Source organism: Equus asinus, unplaced genomic scaffold, assembly GCF_041296235.1.
Source record: "Equus asinus isolate D_3611 breed Donkey unplaced genomic scaffold, EquAss-T2T_v2 contig_617, whole genome shotgun sequence".
NCBI lineage: Eukaryota > Metazoa > Chordata > Mammalia > Perissodactyla > Equidae > Equus > Equus asinus.
The window spans coordinates 73,470-88,799 of NW_027225313.1; the positions used below are offsets into that span (position 1 = coordinate 73,470).

At 42.2% G+C, this 15,330-nt stretch overlaps 2 long non-coding RNA genes across 3 annotated transcripts in view; one reads left to right on the forward strand and one right to left on the reverse strand.

Annotated features, from left to right (window-relative positions):
* Positions 1–489: 489 nt before the first annotated feature.
* LOC139044133 (uncharacterized) lies at positions 490–8,546 on the reverse strand. 2 transcript variants are annotated; one of them, XR_011501178.1, is made up of 5 exons: positions 8,396–8,546; positions 5,775–5,866; positions 4,834–4,912; positions 2,941–3,038; positions 490–2,824 (listed from the first exon to the last, which is right to left on the reverse strand). It is a non-coding gene; the product is annotated as an uncharacterized lncRNA (long non-coding RNA). The 2 variants fall into 2 exon arrangements; XR_011501179.1 differs by lacking the exons at positions 490–2,824; positions 2,941–3,038 and having other exon boundaries at positions 4,789–4,912; positions 8,396–8,491.
* A 96-nt stretch (positions 8,547–8,642) lies between these two features.
* LOC139044132 (uncharacterized) overlaps positions 8,643–15,330 on the forward strand; it is a 54,735-nt gene continuing 48,047 nt past the window's right edge. The window contains exon 1 of the long non-coding RNA XR_011501177.1: positions 8,643–8,898. This is a non-coding gene — a long non-coding RNA (uncharacterized lncRNA). The remainder of the gene's footprint in view (positions 8,899–15,330) is intronic.

Below are 15,330 nucleotides of genomic sequence, written 5' to 3' on the forward strand. Positions count from 1 at the left end.
GCGATGAACATAGGGGTGCATGGGATTCTTAGGATTGCTGATCCAAAACCACAAAAAGTGACAAATGTTGGAGAGGTTGTGGAGAAAAGGGAACCCTCATACACTGTTGGTGAGAATGCAAACTAGTGCAGCCACTATGGAAAACAGTATGGAGATTTCTCAAAAAGTTAAAAATAGAAATACCCTATGACCCAGCTATGCCACTACTGGGTATCTATCCTAAGAACCTGAAATCAGCAATCCCAAGAATCCCATGCACCCCTATTTTCTATTATATTTTATGACTCCACATTCTCATTTGTTTCATCATAGCAATTTATTTTCAAATTTGAGACCTATTACTGTTTTACACCATCGTTTCTCCACGATAAAATAACTTTTAAAAATGTTGTTCTTCAAATGCATCTTTGTAAATGCCAGTAAGCGTAAAATAAATGAAATCAATCACCACATTTTTTAAAAGTCATAGTAATAAATTAATGCTAAAACTAGTAAGTGAAAGTTTATTAAGGAATAAGATATTTACACAGTCTCAGTATCTCCCCACAAATTATTTAGTGGTTAAAAATGGGGAATAATTAACTTTACATAGAAAAATCTGGTGGATACCACTTTAACCAAGCGATCGAAATTATCATCACTAGTCTTGGGATCAATTGACATCATGTGTCTCCTATCAAGATGCACTAAAAAGAACACAGTATCACTTCTGTTGTATTTCTACCAAAAATGCATAACCTTAATCTAATCATAAGGAGGCATCACACAGACCCAAACTGAGGGACCTTATAAAAACATAACTGGCCTGTGCTCCTCAAAAATATCAAAGTTAAGAAAGACAATGAGAGGCAGAAGAACTGTTCCAAATTAAAAGACATCAGGGCAAGTGGAAACTCTGAATATGGATTTTGCATTAGATAAGAGTATTATACATATTTAAAGTTTCTGATTTGTTATTTGCATAAAAGAATATTCTTGTCCTTCCAAAATACTGAAGAATTCAGGGGAAAGGGAGCATGATGTCTGCAACTCACTCTCAAATGGTTCAGAAAAAAAATGAATATAAGAAGAGAAAATGCAACTAATTAAGTAGTTGGGACAAAATGTTAACAATGGAACTCTAGATAAAGGGTAAACAGGAGTTCTTTGTACTAGTCTTGTAATGCTTACGTAAGTGTGAAATAATATCACAATAAAAGTCACCAGGTTCCATGATGAACAAAACTGGAAGAGTAATTAAACAATGGGGAAAAATTATCATTAAAAACGATTTCTATTCCACTTCCTTTTCATTTTTATTTTCATTTATTGACTTAGACCATTGTCCCTTCCCTAACCAAGACTTTTAACAATTCAAACATAGTATCACTTGGTACATTAGGTAAGTAAGTGTCTCAACAACTTAAGGTAAAAAATTCGTTATTTGAAAACAAGATCCTTCTTTTAAAAGAAGGCGGCAAGTGTCTGGAGCCCCCAAACATAAGAAGCTCTATACCAAATGCACAGGAAATATCAACGCCATTATAAACAACTGAGGACACTTGCCCCAGTGGACTCTGATTTCAAGAGCAGCAGTGCCCTCAGGTGGCAAGAACTTATCATTCTCAAGGGAAATCAAAGTTGCAGGGAAAACAAGTATCTCACCATCTCAGGGCAGCAAAGTAATATCGCTACTGTACAGTTCTGACATACTGAGTAAACAAAGCAGAACAAAAGAAAACCCTCAAAATAGCCTTTGCTATTTTCCAAGTCACATTTCCTCAAGGAAGCTTTATAACAATGGGGTCCTAATTGATTTCACTGTCCCCTGGACCAAAATTATGCAATTACTTATAAAATATTGTCAGTTGTGATTCCCATGTACCACTGTACTTCCAGTTCAATCAAATGACAGCAAGAACCACATGCTATATTTCTATATCCCTTACTTTGCTGAAAATTTAATAGATGCTCAAAAAATAATTTTGCTAGTTGATTTTTTCATGGTTCAGAATATATTCTTCTATGAAAGATGAGCAGATTATTTATAAAATAGATAATCATAAATTGTTGCTTTAATTTCCATACATTGTAACACATGATAAACTATGAATAGACAGACTTTTTTCATACTGAAACATGATTAGGAAGAATCATAAAAATACATAAGAAGGCTCTAGGATTTTTCTATCAATGCCACAGTATAAACGTTAACACCACACAAGAAAAGTGGAACATCAGACTCTATCTACTTAGTCCTGCGTAAGCCTCAACTGTCCTCATCTCTACTGTCATGCCTGAAAAGGGAGAGTGAGCACAAGCACTAGCTGCTCCACATGGGGCTGCTCCAGCTCCAGTCTCTCATCCTTCAAGCATGGTTCAGCAAGTTTGGTACTACTCTATCAAGTTCAATTAAGCCATTCTCTTTGTGCTGTATATAAAGCAACAGAGTGAAACTTCTTTTGCTGGGATTAATTGTCCTAATAAGAAATGCTGCGCTTGGGAGGTAGAAAGAACTTGCCAGAATGTTGTGCCAACAAATGGGGAACATTCGCATTTCAATAAACTGAGTACTCAGTTTTTGGCAGATATACTTTGCCTTAAAGACACTCCTGGAAAACAGTTTTTAATTTTATTTTATAAGTCTTAGTGGAACATCAGTGACAAGTCCACTGGTGTGAGCCTGTCCCCAGCCTTAGGTAGATCAACAGCGTTGGATTGGTAGCAGTTGTCTTGAGTATCCTTAAGTGCCTTTAGGCCCCAAGCACATGTCAACTTCTATGGCTGTTTTACTTGCTGAATCTTACTTGTAACAAAAATTCTGTCCAAAATCCAGCTTTATTTCCTAAGGAATATATTAGGGTTCACAAAGAATAATTTGGCCATATTATCAAATTTCTTTTAATAAAAGACATAGAAAACTTTCTGTGAGGAGAATGAAATTAAAAAGTTATGAATTACCCAGCAACATTAAAGAGAATGTCAACTCTCTCAATTTCATTGGCAAACTCATCAATTTGTTTTTTTTTTTGTGACATCCAGGACTCGAGTCTGAATACCTGAAACATAAAACAAGGGAAACTATTTACTTATACCCATAAAAAATGTTTAGTCTTGTAGATGTAGCTGCTTTGAAGTACAAAGATTACAGTATCTGTCCATTTTGCCTTCATAGGATTGTTGACCATTGGTAGGGTCTTAAGAATCTTAAGAATCTCATTAATAAAAATCTTAAAATCCTCCCCATCCTGAACTCCCAATAACACACCTCTCTTTCCCTCCCTTTCTCTTCACTCTCTAAATTGAATACTAAAGGCCTTTTCTGAGAAAAGACTTTACAGTGAAGTATGAATGATCTATATTAGATGCTTCTCAGTGAGCCAGCAGTAATAACAGAGCGCAGGCTTGCTCTTTCCCCAGAGGTGAGTCACTGCCCCAGGAACACTGAATCCTATCTGAGTGAGGGGTAGGGAAGGGCAGGGCAGTGAGACAGGAGACTGTTTCCATTTGTGCACTTTACCTTCATGTCAATTCCATTATTTATTGGAAACAACTTTGTCAGTCAAGGGTATAATCACTTATTTCTGCACTAAATTGCAAGGAGAAGAAATGAGGGGCCAGGAGAAGGGATGAAACACTTGAAAGCTAGACATGAGAGATCCAGCATTGGATCTCAGAGACACACTGTAATAGTTACTAAAAAACCCCAAACATTCTCTAATAAAAGAAAGTCACTATTTTAATGTTTTTAAAAAAAATATGGTTTATTATTCTTTTATAGATATAGAAAGAAAAGATTATAAACATAGAAAAGGAGAGAAAGGGGAGAAAGTTTTGGGAGGACTTTCTTCCCTTAGTACTTTTTCAATATTTTTTCAGTACAACAGCGTTTTTCTGACTTGGAGTTAAAATTCCCTATTATTAAAATTAAATAATTTTCCAATAATAAATAAACAATCCAATAATTAAAATAGCATAGTCTAATTCCGTTCATGAATTCAATGTGCTAATTTGCATTTGATTATATAACCTGTTCTATTTTGCTGGAAGAATTAACTTTCAAATGAGCTGTCTGTTCTGATTTCTTTCAGAGGAACTCTAGTTGAAGTCCTTTGATGCTGGAGTTGAGTTCAGTGTGGTGCAGTAAGGGGTGATACACAGCGAAATAATTTGCATAATCTCTTAGGGTTTCTGATCATATGTGACTTTAGGGCTGAGCTGTCTCCAATATGGTAGCCACCAGGCACATGTGGCTACTAAGCACTTGAAATGCAGCTAGTCAGAACTGAAATGCGCTGTAAGTGTACAACACACGTGAATTTAAAAGATTTAGTATGAAAAAAGAATGTAAAATATTCCATAAATTTTTTTTATATTGAGTATGTTAAAATGGTATTTTAGATATATTTAGTTAAATAAAATACATTACTAAAATTAATTTTCATCTGTTTCTTTTTACTTTTTAAATGTAGCCACAGGAAATTTAAATCACACACGTGGTTCACATCATTTTCCTACTGGACAGCACTGTGCTGAGTAGGGCACAGAAGTGAAAGTTGTCATTAAAAGTTAACGCAACAACTGTTAAATTTCACATACAACTTTGTAATTAGGTACTGAATCCTTCAACATGCTGGATAAAAAAAATTTTAAGTATACAACTTTTATATATTTAAGTATACAGATTTTTGTCTGTAGGTTCACAGAATATAGATTTGATATCAAAGAATCAGGCTCTAAGAAGAAGGCCGGTGGAGCTGACCAGCCAAGTAATTTTCTTTCAGCAGACGAGTACTGTTTTTTATAATACCTTATGGACTCTGAATCCCAAGTTCAAGCTGCTGAGTTGCTTACCCGGGTACTTTTCCAGTTCTTGAAGTTTGGACTCATTGATATCTGTGGCTATGACTTGGGCACCTTCTCTTGCAAAAGCCTGGAAGACAACACACAAATGAATCCTTTGTTTACTTGGTTAAGCTGCTCTCATGAATAGAAAATCCTTTAGCCTTTTCTCCCTTTATCTTATTTTCATTGTTTTCCTTATACATGGGTGGAATTTCAAACTATCTAGTCTCACTTAGCCCTTCCCATTGTTATTTTTATCATTAACTAGTACAACATGACATACATTGTGCTTGTCATCTGACTTTGTCCCTTTTAGTAACATCAAATACAATCGTGTTTTTAAAAAACTAGGATTCTGTTATTAACACCTCTCAAAATACTACTATTCTGTGATTTGACAGCCTTTATTCCATTTCTGAGCAGGTGACTAAACCCAAAATAATGAGAAAAATGGGTTATTTCAACACTTTTCCTCCTAAGAGTATACTAGTGTTTTCACAAATATCAAACTAATCCTACCGTTACAGTTAAGCTGCATTATTAGCTCAAGTGAGGACTATAATGTGCAAGAAGCTGCTATAAATTACAAGGTAAAGGTAACCTGATAGTCTTAGAACTCTGGAGTCCTATGTCTGAACTGAGGTGATTTCAGAGGGCTATGTACTCCTTTAGGCCCGCTGTAACAAATTTATTACAGTGCAGAGAAACTGAGGCAAAGAAATAAGTTCTCAGCGTCAAAAGTTATGAGACATCACATAATAAATATGTGAGGTAAGCCTTGCTTCATCTGCCTGGGATCAAGAGTAGCAACTTTTATTTTTGTAACTTAAGACAACAGAAGCACAAAAGCCAATAAAAAAAAGAAGTAGAGCAGAATTAAACAGCCATGGGATCTGTCCACGTGATTCAACACCTCCAAAGGCAGGAAGCAAACAGAGATAGTAACTTACTATGGCAGTGGCCCGGCCGATCCCCTGAGCAGCAGCTGTCAGGACGATGACCTTCCCATCAAGTCGACCCATAACGGAACCTGCGGTTTAATCTACAGACACGTGTATTTAATGGCATGCACTGTAGACATGGTCCTATGCAGTAACATCTAGAATGAATGGTTCAATGTACTCCTTTAAGAACCTGAAGATGGCACCTCAGCACAAATATTCCCACCATGAGAATTCTCCAAGAGCGCCCACTCTAGATACCTAGCTTTGTACATCAAAACCATTTGGCACAGCCCACTCAACTGATACTCAGTAAGAGACAGACATTGGACTTGACCCACCTTTCGGTTTTTTGAGAACCCAATGCTGATCCAGAAGGGGTGGAGTCCTCCCCTGCCCATCCTGCCCGCTGTGCCCGCACGCACTGCTATGCCACTGGGCATGTCCTTCCTGCTTTCTGTCCTGTAAACTTCCGTTGGGTTTGCACCATCAATCATTTCTAGTTTGTTTATTTATATTCTTATTTTTGCAGGGGAAGATTCGCCCTAAGCTAACATTGAACCAGGAGGCTGAAGTGGAGTGCACCAAACTTTAACCACTAAGCCATCAGGGCTGGCTCTCATCTGTGGTTTTTCCTTGTCCCTTGGAAAGATTTCACCATCGGCCTCAGAAAGTCACTGAACAAAAGAACCGGAAAATCAAATCATGTCCAATACCCCCATTTTACAGATGAGGAAACTGATGTGGCCTGGTCCAGGTGAGAGAGACAGACGAAACGCAGGCCTCCCCATAACGCTGCCGATCCTCTTCTCAAGCTTAAGCCGGCGGGAGTTAACGCTTTAACAGCCACAGTCAGTCACTTCTGACAGGCAGGACTGAGACACTGTGACCGGGGGAAAGGTGGCGTGCATCAGGTCTGACCAGTGCCGACTGCAGGGCGCGCGGAACGGCTAGTGCTGAGGTCGGGGTGGCGAGGAGTCAAACGATGATCAAATGAGGTGGTCTTCAAGGAGCCAGGCTCTCTCCCCCATCCTGCTGTTCTCAACGTGTGCCTCTGACCTCGCGCCAAGTCACAACATGGCTGCTATGTCCCAAGGCACCATATCCGCATCCGCGTCAAAAAACACCAAGGGAAGGAGCAAAAGCCAAAGGTCTTTCTACCCAAGAAGGAAGGCCTGCTCAGAACCCCGGCCCACGTTTCACCCGCCAGCCCTAGCAGCCGCGGGGGCCGGCGTGTGGGGGCGCCGTCTTCTCCCCTCAGGATGGGAAAGGCAGGGAAGCGAGCTGGGAGGGCGTTGAGCGAATGCACTCAAGCAGCACGCGCGCACACACACCACGCCCGAGAAGGCGCAGGCGGCTTCTCCGGCCTGGGCCCCGAAGCCCTTTCCTCCCGAGCCCCACTCCGTCCTCCTCAGCCACGCGCGGCTCCGCCCGCCGGGGGCGCTCACGCGAGCAGGCGTCAGGCATGCGGGGGCGGGAGGGCCGGGGGCGGGGGGGGGGCGTCAGGAAGGCGTGGGCGGACGCGCCGGGGGGGGTGTCAGGCAGGCGGGGGCGGGCGCGCCAGGGGGGCGGGGCGGGGGGCGTCAGGCAGGCGGGGGCGGGCGCGCCGGGGGAGGCGGGGCGCGGGGCGAAGGCCCGAGGTGCAGCTGGGTCCCGCGCGCTCCTTCCCGCGTCCCAGCCGGCGTCGCACCCGGGCCTCCCACCAGCCGGCCCAGCGGGCCTCGTGTCGCCCGGACGCCTGCCGTCCAGCCCTCGGCCGCCCGGGGCCCTCGGCGTCCACGCGCGGACAGGCGGCGGGCGTTCCAGGGGGTGCCCCGCCGTCCCCGCCCCTGCCCGGGCGCTCGCTCCCTCTGCTCCCAGCGCTGCCCCGAGCTGCCGGCGCCCGACTCCGGGACCAGCTCGCCGCTGCCCGAGGCGCTCCGACCGCGGCCGCCCTCGCCAGCCACCAATAAGCCCAGCCACTCTGAGGCAACGAAATTTTCACTGGTTTTCCCCCTTCTTACACGAGAGGTTCATACTCACTTTAAACTTGGGGAGAGTTGAGATATTTTCAGTATGTACTTTAGGAATGAGAGACTCCAGGAACCTTTACCCACCCCCAGTCCTGAGCGTGCGGATCAAACGCTGTGACTTGAGACCGTGCGCCCCGCGGCTCTGGGCGCCGGGCTCCGGGCGGCCTCCCCGCCTTTCTGGGCCCGGAGTTTGGAGCCGAAGGTTTACTGTTAGGTCAACTGCACTGCCACGCTAAAACAGAGTTTTTGGGAAAATGAGTTGCAAACATAGACTGAAATGGTAAAATCCAATATGAAAAGCAAACTTGATGGCTTTCTTACTGTAAACACTGGAATCAAAGTGTTAATTTTTCATTATCAGAGACAGAGCATTTTCAGGAATTCTGTCTTCGTGAGCCCGGAAGAAAAATGTTCACTTAAAACACTGAAAAATCCTCTCTTCTTTGGTTATTTTGAAAAACTTAAGATACCAGACTTCCAAATGCATCCTTATCCTGATCTAACTGCTAAGATTTCCTGAAATAAGTAACGTGCAGAGCAAAGCAACATCTAAAAATTAAACATCTCCTTTTCCCAGTCCATTTAAAGTTTCATTGAAAAAATACCAGGAAATCTTACTTTAGAGTAGCAGCAGGTGGATGGCGTCCTCCAGGTCACTGCGCGAGCGGCAAACGGAGACCGACCTTCGTGCAGACAAGTCAGGCGCTTAATGATGAATGCTGGGATGTGTAGTTCAGGTTTCTTCCGAGTTTGCTGGTTCTGTTTCCTTGAGTTTTTAAGGAATCGCACATTGGTATACTCAATGTGTGTACGTGCTGCCGTCTAGTGGAGCTCAGGTCGAACTGCTAACTCCGAGTAAATGGTGAAAAGCGGAAAAAGCCCCCGCAGCATGCTCAGGACTGGAAACCACTCCCTTGGCTTTGACCCCTCTCAGTCCCTGTCGTTTGTGTCTACTACGTGCCGTTCTGCGGTGTTCAAGATGGAATGAGGCAGAAGTCGCATGTGGAAGACGGCAGAGCCGCGAAACAGAAGGAGCCCAGGTCACTGAAGATACTAGAGCCTTCTCTCCTGGCCCTTGACATGATTGCTGAGAGGGCAGCACACGTTCTCTCGCGTTGAAGGTATGGTTGTGGTTCTCTTGTGACGCGCCGTCTCTTCTAACACTAATACACGCTTAGTGGCGGAATGCAGGCGTCCTGACTGCACTGGCGGTGGCGTCAGGGAGCAGGTTGAGCCTCAGTGGGAGTGTGGAGGCTTCAAGGAAAGAACATGCTGGGTAAGAGCAAAAAGCCAAGTCTGGCTGAAGAGAACAGATACACAAGAAGGAAAAGAAAGGACTGGGTCACGTGAGCCCTCTACACTAGGCTTCGTAACTCCAACTTTCTCAGGCAGGTAACTGAGCAGAGTGAGTGTGTAGGTTGTTTGTGCACGTGCTGTTTAAGTGGCTTCACTCAGCACCCACCCAACTCACTTTCACCTGCCTCCTACATTGTAAGGGTGATAAATAAATGACAAGCAGTAGGCTATATTGGAGGATATGAGGAAGCCATTTGGTTTGAAACTAATTTGACCTGACCTTGTTTTTCCAGAAAGGTCTGTTGAGCATGCATTGTACATCTGCTTTAAACGCTTACAATGTCCCAAAGATAAGAACAATGCCCTTAAAGATAAGGAGGTAGCTTCCCCCGACATCGGCATTTCCTTTAATATGCATCTCTCCCTAAACTAAGGATTAATTATGGACCTGCTGTGCTCACCGTGTGACCACCCACCTTGTGACCACTGACCTACTGACCTCTGACCTGCTGGGCCAGCAAAGCATCTCGCGATAATTGTAAAAGGGATATTCCTGCCATATATGATGGATGCTCTTTGTTCCAAGACTGTGTATAACCACTCGGTACACCCCACTTCTTTGGTGCCCTTCCTTCCTTGGGGGAGGAAGGCCCCAGGCTAGTCCTCAGACCTGACTCATAATAAATTCACCCCAATTTTGATTTGTAGATTGATGTGGATTATTTGTGTCAAGGGGCTGAAAACAAAACTCTCAAATTGCCAGCTTCCTTTGCTGCTAGGGTTGGCCAATGAAATGTGGGCTGGAGTTTCTGAGGAGGCCTTTCTTCTTGGATAGAAAGGCCTTTGGCTTTTGCTCCTTCCTTTTTGGGGGGGGCGGTCCTGGAACGTGGATATGGTGCCTTGGGACCTAGCAGCCATTTTGTGACTTGGTCTGAGGTCAGAGGCACACACTAAGGACAATAGGGAAGAAAAGGAACCTAGTTCCTTGAAGACAGGCTTAAGACAAAATCCCTAAACTAACTCCTCTGGACTTCTTATGTGAGAAAAATAAACTTTAGTCACTTTTCAGGTTTTTCGTTCTTGGAGCTAAGTGTATCCGTAACAGTCACAGTGGTTAAGAACAGACTGTGGAGTCAGAAAGATGCAGGTAAGTCCCACATCTTTCCCTCACCAGCTAAGTGAATAAGTTACACAGCTGACCAAACCTGTTTCACGTCTGTAAAATGAAGGTAGGCATAGCACCTACCTGAGGGATGTTGTGAGGAGGAAGGACTTGGCATGTACAATATTTGTTACATTTGTACTTAAAAATGTGAATGATTATTAGAAATCCAATTATAATGGATGGTAAAAATTACCCTTAAAGATTTTTTAAAACCCTGCCCTAGTTTCTGCTTGTGTTCACATAAGGTCTTTGGTAAAACTGTCTCTCATTGCCCCACTGTAGCTTCTAACACTGGGTCTAATGACTGTAATCACACGCAGCTGTGCTCCTTGTGTTCCTAACAACATCTTTCCTTTCTTTTTTTTTATGCTTTTTTTTTGGTGAGGAAGACTGGCCCTGAGTTAACATGTTACCAATCTTCCTCTTTTTTTTTTTCTCCCCAAAGCTTCAGTACATAGGTGTATAGCTTAGTTGTAGGTCATTCTAGCTCTTCTATGTGAGACACTGCTACAGCATGGCTTGATGAGCCGTGGTAGGTCCACGCTCAGGATCTGAACCAGTGAACCCCACGCCACCAAAGCAGAACATGCGAACTTAACCACTTGGCCATGGGGCCAGCGCCAATACCTTTCCTTTGACTTTTGAGGATTTTGGAATAGACTTTTTATGAATATGAGAGTTCCCTAATCAAGGCCAACTCAGGTACCTCTTTCTCGATGCAGCTGTCTTCAGCCTCCCTTTATTCACAGATCTTCAACAATTATGCTTACTCTACGACCGCCTAAGTCACATGGTATTGCAGATATTTGCTTACCCCTTTGTATAGTCAGTGGACTAAATTTGTTTAAGGTTAGGGACCATATCTTTTTCACCCTTACATTGTGATCAGCTCATATTAAAAGTATGAGTTATTTGTTTTCCAGCTACAACATGAGTCCCACAAAGGCAGTGCCTTTCGGTGCCTAGACCAGTAATCAGCACACAGTAGAAGGTAGTTAAATATTTGAGTATGAATGGCAGGCTCTCAATAAGTTTCCTGAACATGATTCTGCTAGGCTCTCAAGAAAATGTTTCCTATGAACAATACTGTATTTTGTCTTCTCTGGTCCTGACTTGACTTTTCAGATTTTAGTGTTGTCTGACCATCTTATTGCTTTTTAACATTCTCGCAAGTTTCCATTGCTAACTTTCATCATTGTTCCTTCACAATCTTTCATCATGACACTGAAACTCAGGTCATAAGAGTTAAGCAACATTCTGAGGGAGACATCAGCAAGATGGAGGAATACAAAGTCCCGGCTCTTTTTCCCTGACAGAGACACTGTCGTAACAGCAATACATGGACCAAAGTATCTTTGTGAGAACTTCAGAAGCCAGGTAAGAAGTTGCAGTCCCCTGGGTAAGGGCAAAGCTAACAACTTCCACCCTGAAACTAGGCAGAAGAGCCCTTTCATTTTCCCTGCGACCACCTCTCCCCCAAGCCAGCACAGCTCACCCCTGCTTACAGCTCCTCCATCGTGAGGAGCAGGGGAAAGAAAAGAGAGGAAAATTCATTCACAGTTCCGTCTTTTTGGAGAGCTGCCTGAAGGACTGGTTTCTGTCTCACTTGACCCGAACTGCTGATGGAACTGGCATGGTCTGGCACCAGACAGAGCCTAGCGTGGCTCAGCACCATCAGGAGTAGGTGCCCAACTCGAAGCTTCATCCTCGGGAGGGAGGGAGGAGAGCAGAGCGTGTGTCTTATGTGCCAGCGTTTTGGAGGGCTGCCATTGGGACTGGTTTCTATCTCACCTGATTTGGGGTGCTGATGGGAGCTGACGTAATTTGGATGCCTGGGGGCCAATGAGAACAAAGGAGAGTGGGGTGGCTTCCTGCTGCAGCACCAAAGAAGCTGCAGTACTACAGACAGATATTAGAGGGAGCAAGAGATTATGAGCTCCTGAAAAAGAAACTGGCAAACCTCTCTAATTGGCAAATCACATACACAAGCCTAGAGAGTCACATCTGCCCAAAAGCTTTCAGAGGGCCCACAGTCTATAACTGGGCTGACTGATGAAGGTCTTCCCCTGTATGAAGCAGCCCACAAAGACTGGAAGAGGTGGCTATTTTTCAAATGCATAAAAGTCAGCAAAAAAATCAAAAGGCACACAAAGAAACAGAGAAACACGATGCAATCAAAGAAACAAACTAAATCTCCAGAAACCAACTCCAAAGAAATGGTGACCTATGAACAAATACCTGACAAACACTTGAAAATAATAGTTTTAAGGAAGCTCAATGATCTACAAGAGAACACCAATAGACAGCTAAATGAAATCAGGAAAATGATGCACAAACAAAATGAGAATATTAAAGAGATGGAAACTATAAAAAAGGACCAAACAGAAATTCTGGAGCTGAAGAATACAAATAACTAAAATGAAAAATTCACAGAGGGGTTCAATAGCAGACTTGATCAAGCAGAAGAATCAATAAGTTGAAACCAGGTCATATGAAATTACTCAGTTAGAGAAGAAAAAAGAAAAAAGAATAAAGAAAAGTGAAGAGAGCCTAAGGTACTTATGGGACATCAGCAAGTGGACCAATATATGCATCATGGAACTTCCAGAAGGAAAGAGAAAGGGACAAAAGATTTATTTGAGGAAATAATGGCCAAAAACTTCCCAAATCTGAGGAATGAAAGATATCCAAATTCAAGAGTTAAGCAACATTCTACTAGACTAGATATCTGAAGACTGATCTTATATATATATATATAATTTCTATTGAGTTCATAAGAGTTGACATCATTGTGAAATTTCAGTTGTACATTGTTTCTTGTCTGTCACCACGTAAGTGTTCTCCTTCACCCCCTATGCCCACCCCTCACCCCCCTTCCCCTGGTAACCACTGAACTGTTTTCTTTGTCCATGTGTTTGTTTATATTGCACATGTGAGTGAAATCATCTGGTGTTTGTCTTTTTCAGTCTTACTTCCCTTAGCATAATTCCCTCCAGGTCCTTCCATGTTGTTGCAAATGGGATGGATCCGTCTTCTTTTAATGGCTGAGTAGTATTCCATTGTATATATACCACATCATCTTTATCCAATCATTGGTCAATGGGCACTTGGGTTGCTTCCAGGTCTTGGCTATTGTGGATAGTGCTGCTATCAACACAGGGGTGCATATGTTCTTTGGATTATTGATTGCAAGTTGTTTAGGTAGATACCCAGTAATGGAATAACTGGATATGGTATTTCTATTTTTAGTTTTCTGAGGAACCTCCATCTTGTTTTCCATAGTGGCTATACCAGTTTGCAGTCCCACCAGCAGTGTATGAGGGTTCCCTTTTCTCCACACCCTCTCCAACTTTTGTTATTTTTAGTCTTAGTGATTATAGCCATTTAAACAGGTGTAAGGTGGTATCTTAGTGTAGTTTTGATTTGCATTTCCCTGATGATTAGTGATGTTGAACATCTTTTCATGTGTTTCTTGGCCATCTGTATATCTTCTTTGGAAAAATGTTCTTATCCCCTGATCATTTTTTGATTGTGCTGTCTTTTTGTTGTTCAGTTGTGTGAATTCCTTATATATTATGGAGATTAACTCCTTGTCAGATATATGATTTGCAAATATTTTCTCCCACTTGGTGGGCTGTCTTTTTGTTTTGATCCTAGTTTCTTTTGCCTTGCAGAAGCTCTTTAGTCTGATGAAGTCCCACTTATTTTTTTCTTCTGTTTCCCTTGTCTGAGAAGACCTGGTATTCAAAAAGATCCTTTTAAGTTTGATGTCAGTGAGTCTACTACCTATATTTTCTTCTAGGAGTTTTATGGTTTCAGGACTTATCTTCAAGTCTTTGATCCATTTTATTTTTGTGTATGGCATGAGATAATGGTCTACTTTCATTCTTTTGCATGTGGCTGTCCAGTTTTCCCAACACCATTTGTTGAAAATACTTTCCTTTCTCCATTGTATGTTCCCAGCTCCTTTGTCAAAGATTAGCTGTCCATAGATGTGTGGTTTTCCTTCTGGGCTTTCAGTTCTGTTCCACTGATCTGTGTGTCTGTTTTTGTACCAGTACCATGTCATTTTGATCACTATGGCTTTGTAGTACACTTTGAAGTCAGGGATGGTGGTACCTCCAGCTTTGTTCTTTTTTCTCAGGATTGCTTTAGCAATTTGGCGTCTTTGGTTGCCCCATATGAATTTTAGGATTCTCTGTTCTGTTTCCATGAAGAATGTCATTGGGATTCTGATTGGGATTGCATTACATCTGTAGATTGCTTTGGGTAGTATGGACATTTTAACCGTGTTTATTCTTCCAATCCATGTGCGTGGAATCTCTTTCCATCTCTTTATGTCATCATCTATTTTTAAGACTGATTATATTTTTAATGGCCTTAGAGTCGTTTTATTACCCAGGTGAACATACCTACTACTTTGCAATACTCTTATTCAGTGGAGGAGTGAACATCGTAGAGAATCAACCTGCAGCTCTGTAATCATGTCTGGTTTGGGTGCAGAGGAGAAACCAAACTCCCAAGGGACAGGCCTGAGGGACAGCGTTATAGGAAGGCACAGTTTCACTTCACCCTAGTGAACCTGTGACAGTGTGTTAAGGTAAGGGAAATAACCAATTCATAGACTTTAACAGTGATGGCTATGATACAATTAATAATCTCTCCCTTTGAATAAGTCTTCTTACCAAAGAGCCAAGAATGCCTTGAAATCACTAACTCTGTTCTAAACATTAGGCAACTTGCTGTTTTATATGGTTTTTCAAAGTCATATGATATAAAAGTACTATCAGATACTCTCTAAAACCACAGTTCTTAACCTCTTATAGAGTAACAGACCTCTCAGAGAGTATGTTATAAGAAAGTAGGGACCCTAGTATCCTAGAAAACTGAATCCACACACAAAAGATAAAATTTCAGAGGTTTTACAGATTGTGTGAAGCCCATCCATAGATGCTTTATGTGTTGCGGGGAGCCCAGGTTTAGGAATTTTGTTAATTAAATGATGCTTTAATTTATGTATTATCTAAGTCACATGTGGATAACGAGATTAATGAAAATGTATACATTTTATGTATACACGGAAAGACTGGAA